Source organism: Elaeis guineensis, chromosome 5 (genome assembly GCF_000442705.2).
Source record: "Elaeis guineensis isolate ETL-2024a chromosome 5, EG11, whole genome shotgun sequence".
Classification (NCBI taxonomy): Eukaryota; Viridiplantae; Streptophyta; class Magnoliopsida; order Arecales; family Arecaceae; genus Elaeis; species Elaeis guineensis.
The window spans coordinates 117702334-117709560 of record NC_025997.2 but is presented as its reverse complement, the minus strand read 5'-3'; positions in this window follow the sequence as shown (position 1 = coordinate 117709560).

The following is a 7227-nucleotide window of genomic DNA, read 5'->3' as shown; positions in this document are numbered from 1 at the left end:
CCTCTGGGGATATGCGCTCGAATCGGCTTGTTACCTTCTAAATAGAGTTCCGAGTAAGTCTGTAGCCAAAACGCCATATGAGATATGGATAGGACGTAAGCCAGTACTCTCGCACCTTAGGATTTGGGGGTGTCCGGCTTATGTTAGACGTTTAATTACAGACAAGCTTGGACCTAGGTCTGACAAGTGTAATTTTATAGGGTACCCAAAAGAGACCAAAGGGTATTATTTCTACCTTGCTGATGAGCAAAAGGTGTTTGTCAGCCTTAAGGCAATCTTTTTAGAAAAGGAGTTCCTTAGTGAAGGAACTGTTGCCTCTAAAGTCGAACTTGACGAAGTTCGACAGGTGAAAAAACCGACACATGTTACTGAACCTGAACCGGATTTGATTAGATCAGATCCGGAGCCCATTGATTATGCACCCTTAAGGCGGTCTGGTAGAGTACCACATCAACCGGACAGATACTATGATTTCTTGGTCCGGGATGGTGATCCTGTCGAACTTAATGAAAACGATGAGGATCCGATCACCTACATGGATGCAATGCAGAGACCTGACTCTGAGAAATGGCTAGAGGCCATGAAATCCAAAATGGAGTCCATGAAGGTCAACGATGTGTGGACATTGGTTGACCCACCCGAAGGAGTAAAACCCATAGGGTGTAAGTGGGTCTTCAAAAGGAAGAGGGGCGCAGACGGAAAGGTGGAGACCTATAAAGCCAGTCTGGTTGCCAAGGGATATCGTCAACGTTATGGTATAGACTATGACGAGACGTTTTCTCCTGTGGCAATGCTCAAATTCATTCGGATTATGCTTGCGATAGCTGCCCATCTGGACTATGAAATCTGGCAGATGGATGTGAAGACAGTTTTCCTAAACAGAGAGCTGGACGAAGAAGTGTATATGATACAACCTGAAGAGTTCACATCCACAGATGAGTCTAAGGTGTGCAAGCTACAGAGGTCCATTTATGGACTTAAGCAGGCATCTCGAAGTTGGAACATACGTTTTGATAGGACGATCAAAACGTATGGCTTCGTTAAGAACGGAGAAGAGCCCTGCATTTATAAGTGGGCTAATGGTCCAGTAGTAGTATTTCTTGTATTGTATGTGGATGACATTCTCTTAATCGGGAATGATGTCCCTGCATTACAGGGAATAAAGATTTGGCTATCGTCACAGTTCTCCATGAAGGATCTGGGAGAAGCTTCCTACATCCTAGGGATGAGGATCTATAGGGATAGATCCAAAAAGTTGCTTGGCTTATCCCAGTCCACGTACATTGATACTATGCTGAAAAGGTTCAGCATGGAAAATTTCAAGAAAGGCTATCTACCGATAGGCCATGAAATTTCTCTCTCGAAGAGGGATTGTCCGACAACACCTCAAGAGAGAGAGCGTATGGGTAGGATTCCATATGCTTCGGCAGTGGGATCTATCATGTACGCCATGATATGTACACGACCAGATGTGGCATACTCACTAGGGGTAGTGAGTAGATACCAATCTGATCCAGGAGAGAATCACTGGAAGGTTGTTAAAACCATCCTGAAGTATTTAAGAAATACTAAGGACCAGTGGCTTATATATGGTGAATCGGACTTGAGACTTATAGGGTTTACAGACTCTAGTTTCCAGTCTGATCGCGATGATAGCAAGAGTGTGTCAGGATTTATTTTTACCCTTAATGGTGGGGCTGTCTGCTGGAAGAGTTCCAAGCAGCACACTGTGGCTGATTCAGTATGCGAGGCGGAGTATATTGCTGCATCAGATGCTACCAAAGAAGCGGTGTGGCTGAGAAAATTCATCACCGAGCTCGGAGTAGCACCCTCCCTTGTTGGTCCAGTTCTGCTCTACTGCGACAGCTCTGGAGCCATTGCTGAGGCGAAAGAACCAAAGGCACACCAGCGGACGAAGCATATTCTGCGTCGCTACCATCTCATCCGGAAGATCGTGGATCGAGGTGACGTCGACCTTCAGAAGATCGACGGGAAGGAGAACCTGGCCGACCCATTCACTAAAGCCATTGCGGTGAAGGAGTTCAACGACTACAAGTCGAAGATGGGTATTAGATACTGCACCGATAGGCTTTAGGCCAAGTGGGAGATTGTTGGGAATAGTGTCTCAAAGCCAATCGTCAGCCTGTTGACGGTTGTGCTCCTTTTTGTATTAGTACATAAATTATAAATAAATAAAAAGTTATTTTGATATTTTTTCATCACAAATATTTCATCTTCTAATGAACTCCTGTGTTGTGGTGAAGTCCTTAGGACTATTTAGACTCGACAAAGGAGGATTTGTCGCTTAGTCCTTAAACATGTTCGCGACCAAATGATACGTTGTTACCAAGGACGACAACGTTTATCGAGCATAGGTCGTTGTGTGCCATATGGGTTGGTTGTCCTTATAACCAAAGAGTGTGGAGACACTGGTATGGCATACAGGTGAGATGTAATAGTACATCTGCACTGAACGTGACCAACTCCGGAGCTATTTCTGCTGTCAAGATTTGCTCCGATGGGATATGGGTATAAATGTCCCTCCGACCTGAGACCGCCACGGTGACTTGCAAGCAACTCACTGCACTTAGGCACTGGACTACCTGAATTTCTAATTCAGTGACGGAAGGTTGCTGGGTGTAGTCAAGTACTTGACTTGTCGGTGCGTGTGTCAAGATGGGATTGACCACTCCAGTTTAGGAGCTGTGTACAGTCGTGTTTCAATTTAGCAAAACCTTGGCCAGGGTAGTCCTAGTGAGGAGTCACAGGACTAATTGAGTTGAGCACGATTCGGATGATATCATCAGGGTTGACAGTTTAACCCTGAGTCGTCCTAAACACAGGGGTCAAAAGGGATGAATTATACGGTAACCATATTCACGTAGGTTCTGAATGTTGCGATTGTGATTATTCGACCTATCCGATCGTCGGATACCATTGCTAGATGGTCACTTCGATTAGTACAGAAATTGGTTCCTGTGCTACCGGTTTAGGTTCGAACCTGCGGGGTCACACACATTAGAAGTTCTTTTCTGATCTGATGGCTGATTATGAGTCTTATCTATCTGGGACTCTATGATTGAGAATTAGGATTCTCTAATCATGAGTTCCACACATTTTGGGTACCGGGGTCAAAATTTTGAATTTTAAATTTTGAATTTGAAATTTGAACTCTTTGATCAGGGTTTCATATCGATGGTCTCTGATGCATGATTGCCCATCGGATTTGGACTCAATATTTATGAGAGGTTTAATTAGTGATTTAATCACTAATTAACTCAATTTGATTGAGTAATTATTTTTGGATCAAGTCCAATTGAATTGGATTCAGTTTGGATTGACCCGATTAGGTTAAATGTTGACCTAATCGCTAAGGTGGTTTAGTCCCTGATTTGATCAGGGGTTAGGTTTAGTTAATTCCTGATTTGATTAAGATTTTATTGAGCCTAATTAAGCCTAATTATGTTGGATTTAATCTGGTCTAATTGTGCTTAACCTATTTTAAACTAGGTTGGCTCAATTTGAATCAAACCACCTTGTTTTAAATTCCCTGCGACACCCAACTTCCTTGCACCCATTTGAATTCACGAGAAGAAACTTCTCGTGAAATTTTTCTCACGCAAAACCCTTCCCCACGCCCTCATTTGTGCGCCATATGGATGGATAAAATAATTAGTTAGCCATTCAAATTCAAAGCATGTTTGAATTTGAATGGATAACTTATCACTTGCCCTTTCATCCTTATCCATTTTGTGCGCCACATTACTTACACGAGAAAAGGTTTCTCGTAAAACATTTTTCACGCACAAAGAGCCACGCCCCTTCTCTTCTCACGCCCAAAAGGATAGGGATAAGTTGATTTTCGTTTGAATTCAAATTTGATTTGAATTCAAATGTGTAACCTCTTGTCTTTATCCTCTCACGCGGATAAGACACGTTCGACGTTGTTTTAAAAAGAGGAGAAAGGTGGGATGTGCGTAGAAATTTTAGGAGAGAAACTTTGGGGCGTGAGGAAGGCTTCTGCGCAAGGTGAAGGTCCAAAACCTTCCGAGAAAAAAAGAAAGAAAAGAGAGAAAATTGGGCGCAGGGTTTTTGGTGTGTACCCTAGGGTTTCTACCTAGGGTTCGGAAAGTGAGATTGGTATGCCACGAGTGTCGTGAGTCCACCAAATTTTAGGGAGAGATCCATCAGCCTCTCAAGCAACTGTGCAGACGATCCGAAGCGTCCGAGAAGTCGGCACACATCGATCGAAGGAGTTTGATCAATATCTGCCATCAAAAGGGTGAAATCACAAACTAGCATTCGTGAGGAGCTGATCAGACGGGAGCTTCGTGTGGACGATCCACAGAGGTCAGATATTTGTGTGGCTGCGACGTGACGATCAGAGCCCCCCGACGGTAATCAGATTGTGGTGATCGACTACCCGCAAAAGGTGATGTGTTCTGAACACAGTACTGTAAAATGTTTACTGATTCAAATTTAAATTTCAAATTTAAATGCATGCTGTTGTATCATATTTAGATCCTAGTGTAGGGTTAATTAGTATTAATTAATGAGATTAATTAATAATTTCGCTGTAAAATAGTAATTTTGAAAAAATTTTAAAATTATCATTTTGCCCCTGCACTAAATTTTTCGCTTCAGACGACAGTGGAAAGTTAGTGGAGCTCGAAGAGAAAGTCTCTGAAGAGCCCAGAGCTATAGATCCTTAGGAACCCATAGTCCATGAGCCAGTGGTTGATGTTTCTCTACCGCCTCGTAGATCTGGCAAGGTCTTCCGACCTTCTAAAAGGTATATGGGTATGCTTACAGAGGAAGTAAAGAAAATATTCTTTATGGGAGATAGGGGTCATAGTGATGATCCTAATACCTTTGACGAGGCGATGTCTGACATCGATTTCGAGAAATGGTTAGATGCTATGAAGTCAGAAATTGACTTGATGTACTCGAACCAAGTCTAGATTTTAGTGGATCCACCTGAGAGTATCATACCCATTGGGTGTAAATGGATCTACAAAAGAAAAATAAGTGCCGATGGTAAGGTAGAGACCCATAAAGCTAGGCTTGTGGTAAAAGGTTATAGTCAACACGAGGGCATTGACTATCAAAAAACTTTCTCGCCCATAGCCATACTGAGATCCATCCGTACTTTGCTTGCTGTTGTGGCTTACTATAATTATGAAATCTGATAGATGGATGTGAAAACTGCTTTCCTGAATGGATACCTTGAGGAAGATATCTATATGAAGCAGTTTATGGATTTCACATCCAATGATGGTGATCACAGAGTCTGCAAGCTGTAAAGATCCATATACGGATTAAAACAAGCTTCTCGGAGTTGGAACCATCGTTTTGATGAGGCAATCAAATCGTTTGATTCCATCAAAAACGAAAAGGAACCTTGTGTGTACAAGAGGGTCAGTAGGAGTACGATCACCTTCCTCATATTGTACGTGGATGATATTCTCCTTATTGGAAATGATATTCCGATGTTGACCATGGTCAAAAGATGGTTATCTGAGGAATTCTCCATGAAAGATCTAGGAGAAGCGTCCTATATTCTCAAAATAAAGATCTATAGGGATAGATCTAAATGGATGCTTGGCCTGTCACAGAAGCTGTACATAGAGAAGGTGCTGAAGAGATTCAACATGAAAAACTCCAAAAAAAATCTCTTACCTCTTAGGCATGGTATTAGTCTCTTCAAGACGATGTGTCCAATCACATCTGAGGAGGTGCAGCGCATGAGTAGGATTCCTTATGCTTCGATGATAGGAAGTCTCATGTACGTCATGCTATATACTCGACTTGATATTGCTCTTGCCGTGAGTGTCACAAGCAGGTATCAGTCAAATCCAGACGAAGAGTACTGGATAGCTGTAAAAAACATCCTTAGGTACTTAAGAAGGACTGAGGATTTGTTCTTGGTCTTTGGAGGTGATTCTGCGTTACGAGTTGAGGGATATACTGACTCAGACTTCATATCTGATCCTGATGATAGAAAGTCTACGTCATGGTACGTGTTCGTTTGCAATGATGACGCAGTTAGCTGAAAGAGTTCCAAACAACCCATCATAGCGGATTCGACCACAAAGGCTGACTATGTCGCTGCTTCGGATGCTGCAAAGGAAGATTTCTGGTTCAAAAAATTTGTTGTGGAACTTGGGGTTATGACATTGGATGTCATACCGCTGTACTGCGACAATAATAGAGCCATAGCACTTGCTAAGGAGCCGAGGTCTCATCAAAAGTCTAAGCATATCAAGCGACGTTTTCATATTATACGCGACTACCTTAAAAAGAAACATATCGAAGTGCGAAGAGTAGGCTCCGCGGACAACGTAGCAGATTCGCTAACTAAACAGTTGAGCCAACTGAAAATGAAAGTCCACCTTAAGAAGATGGGACTTAGATTTGTGGCCAATTGACTTTAGTCCAAATAAGAGATTGTTAGATGTATGTCTTAGAAGCCAATATGACTGACACATTATAATAATTTTAGGACATAATTTTGTACTTAATATATTGATATGATCAATAAAAGGATAATTTCTTTTTCATTCAAATATGATGTGTCTTTGAACCATCCATAAAATTAGTTTCGATACATATTCTCAAAATATTGAGAACTAGAGACATGTATTTAATTCTTAAATACTCCCGATCATAGGATCATCATAAGGATAGTGATAGATCCGGATAGACTAGCGCACAAATCGCTTCTTTCGGGATAGATGAGTATTTGATCTACTGTGTAGAGACATAGAGCGACGAGTACGGATGGTTGTTAGAGAATAACTAGTACTGAGAGTGACCATACGAGAGATCACTTGGATTTCTATTCGATCGTCAGGGATTATCTCGATGCTGTAGTTGTGTGACTAGTCCTTTGACTTAAGATAGTACTGCTGCTCGCAGTGAAGCTACTGAAGTTTGACTGACACATAAACATGGATCTCAATGAGCCCTTGTAGTGGATGTTGGTGATAGTTGGTCCACTATAGGAATGGGGTATGCATCAAGATAGGATCTATCGACCTTGATAGAAAAAAGTAATCCTATAGGATTTGAAAGGTCAAGTCCAAAAATCTATGGCCATAGTTGTATGATTGATGGAAAGAAGTTTTCGTAAAAATCACAACTTGACTTGAGCTAATCGAATCTATCATATGACTGATGTTGAGGTTTGACGATTTATCCATGACCTGTCATCTAGTCAGAACTCAC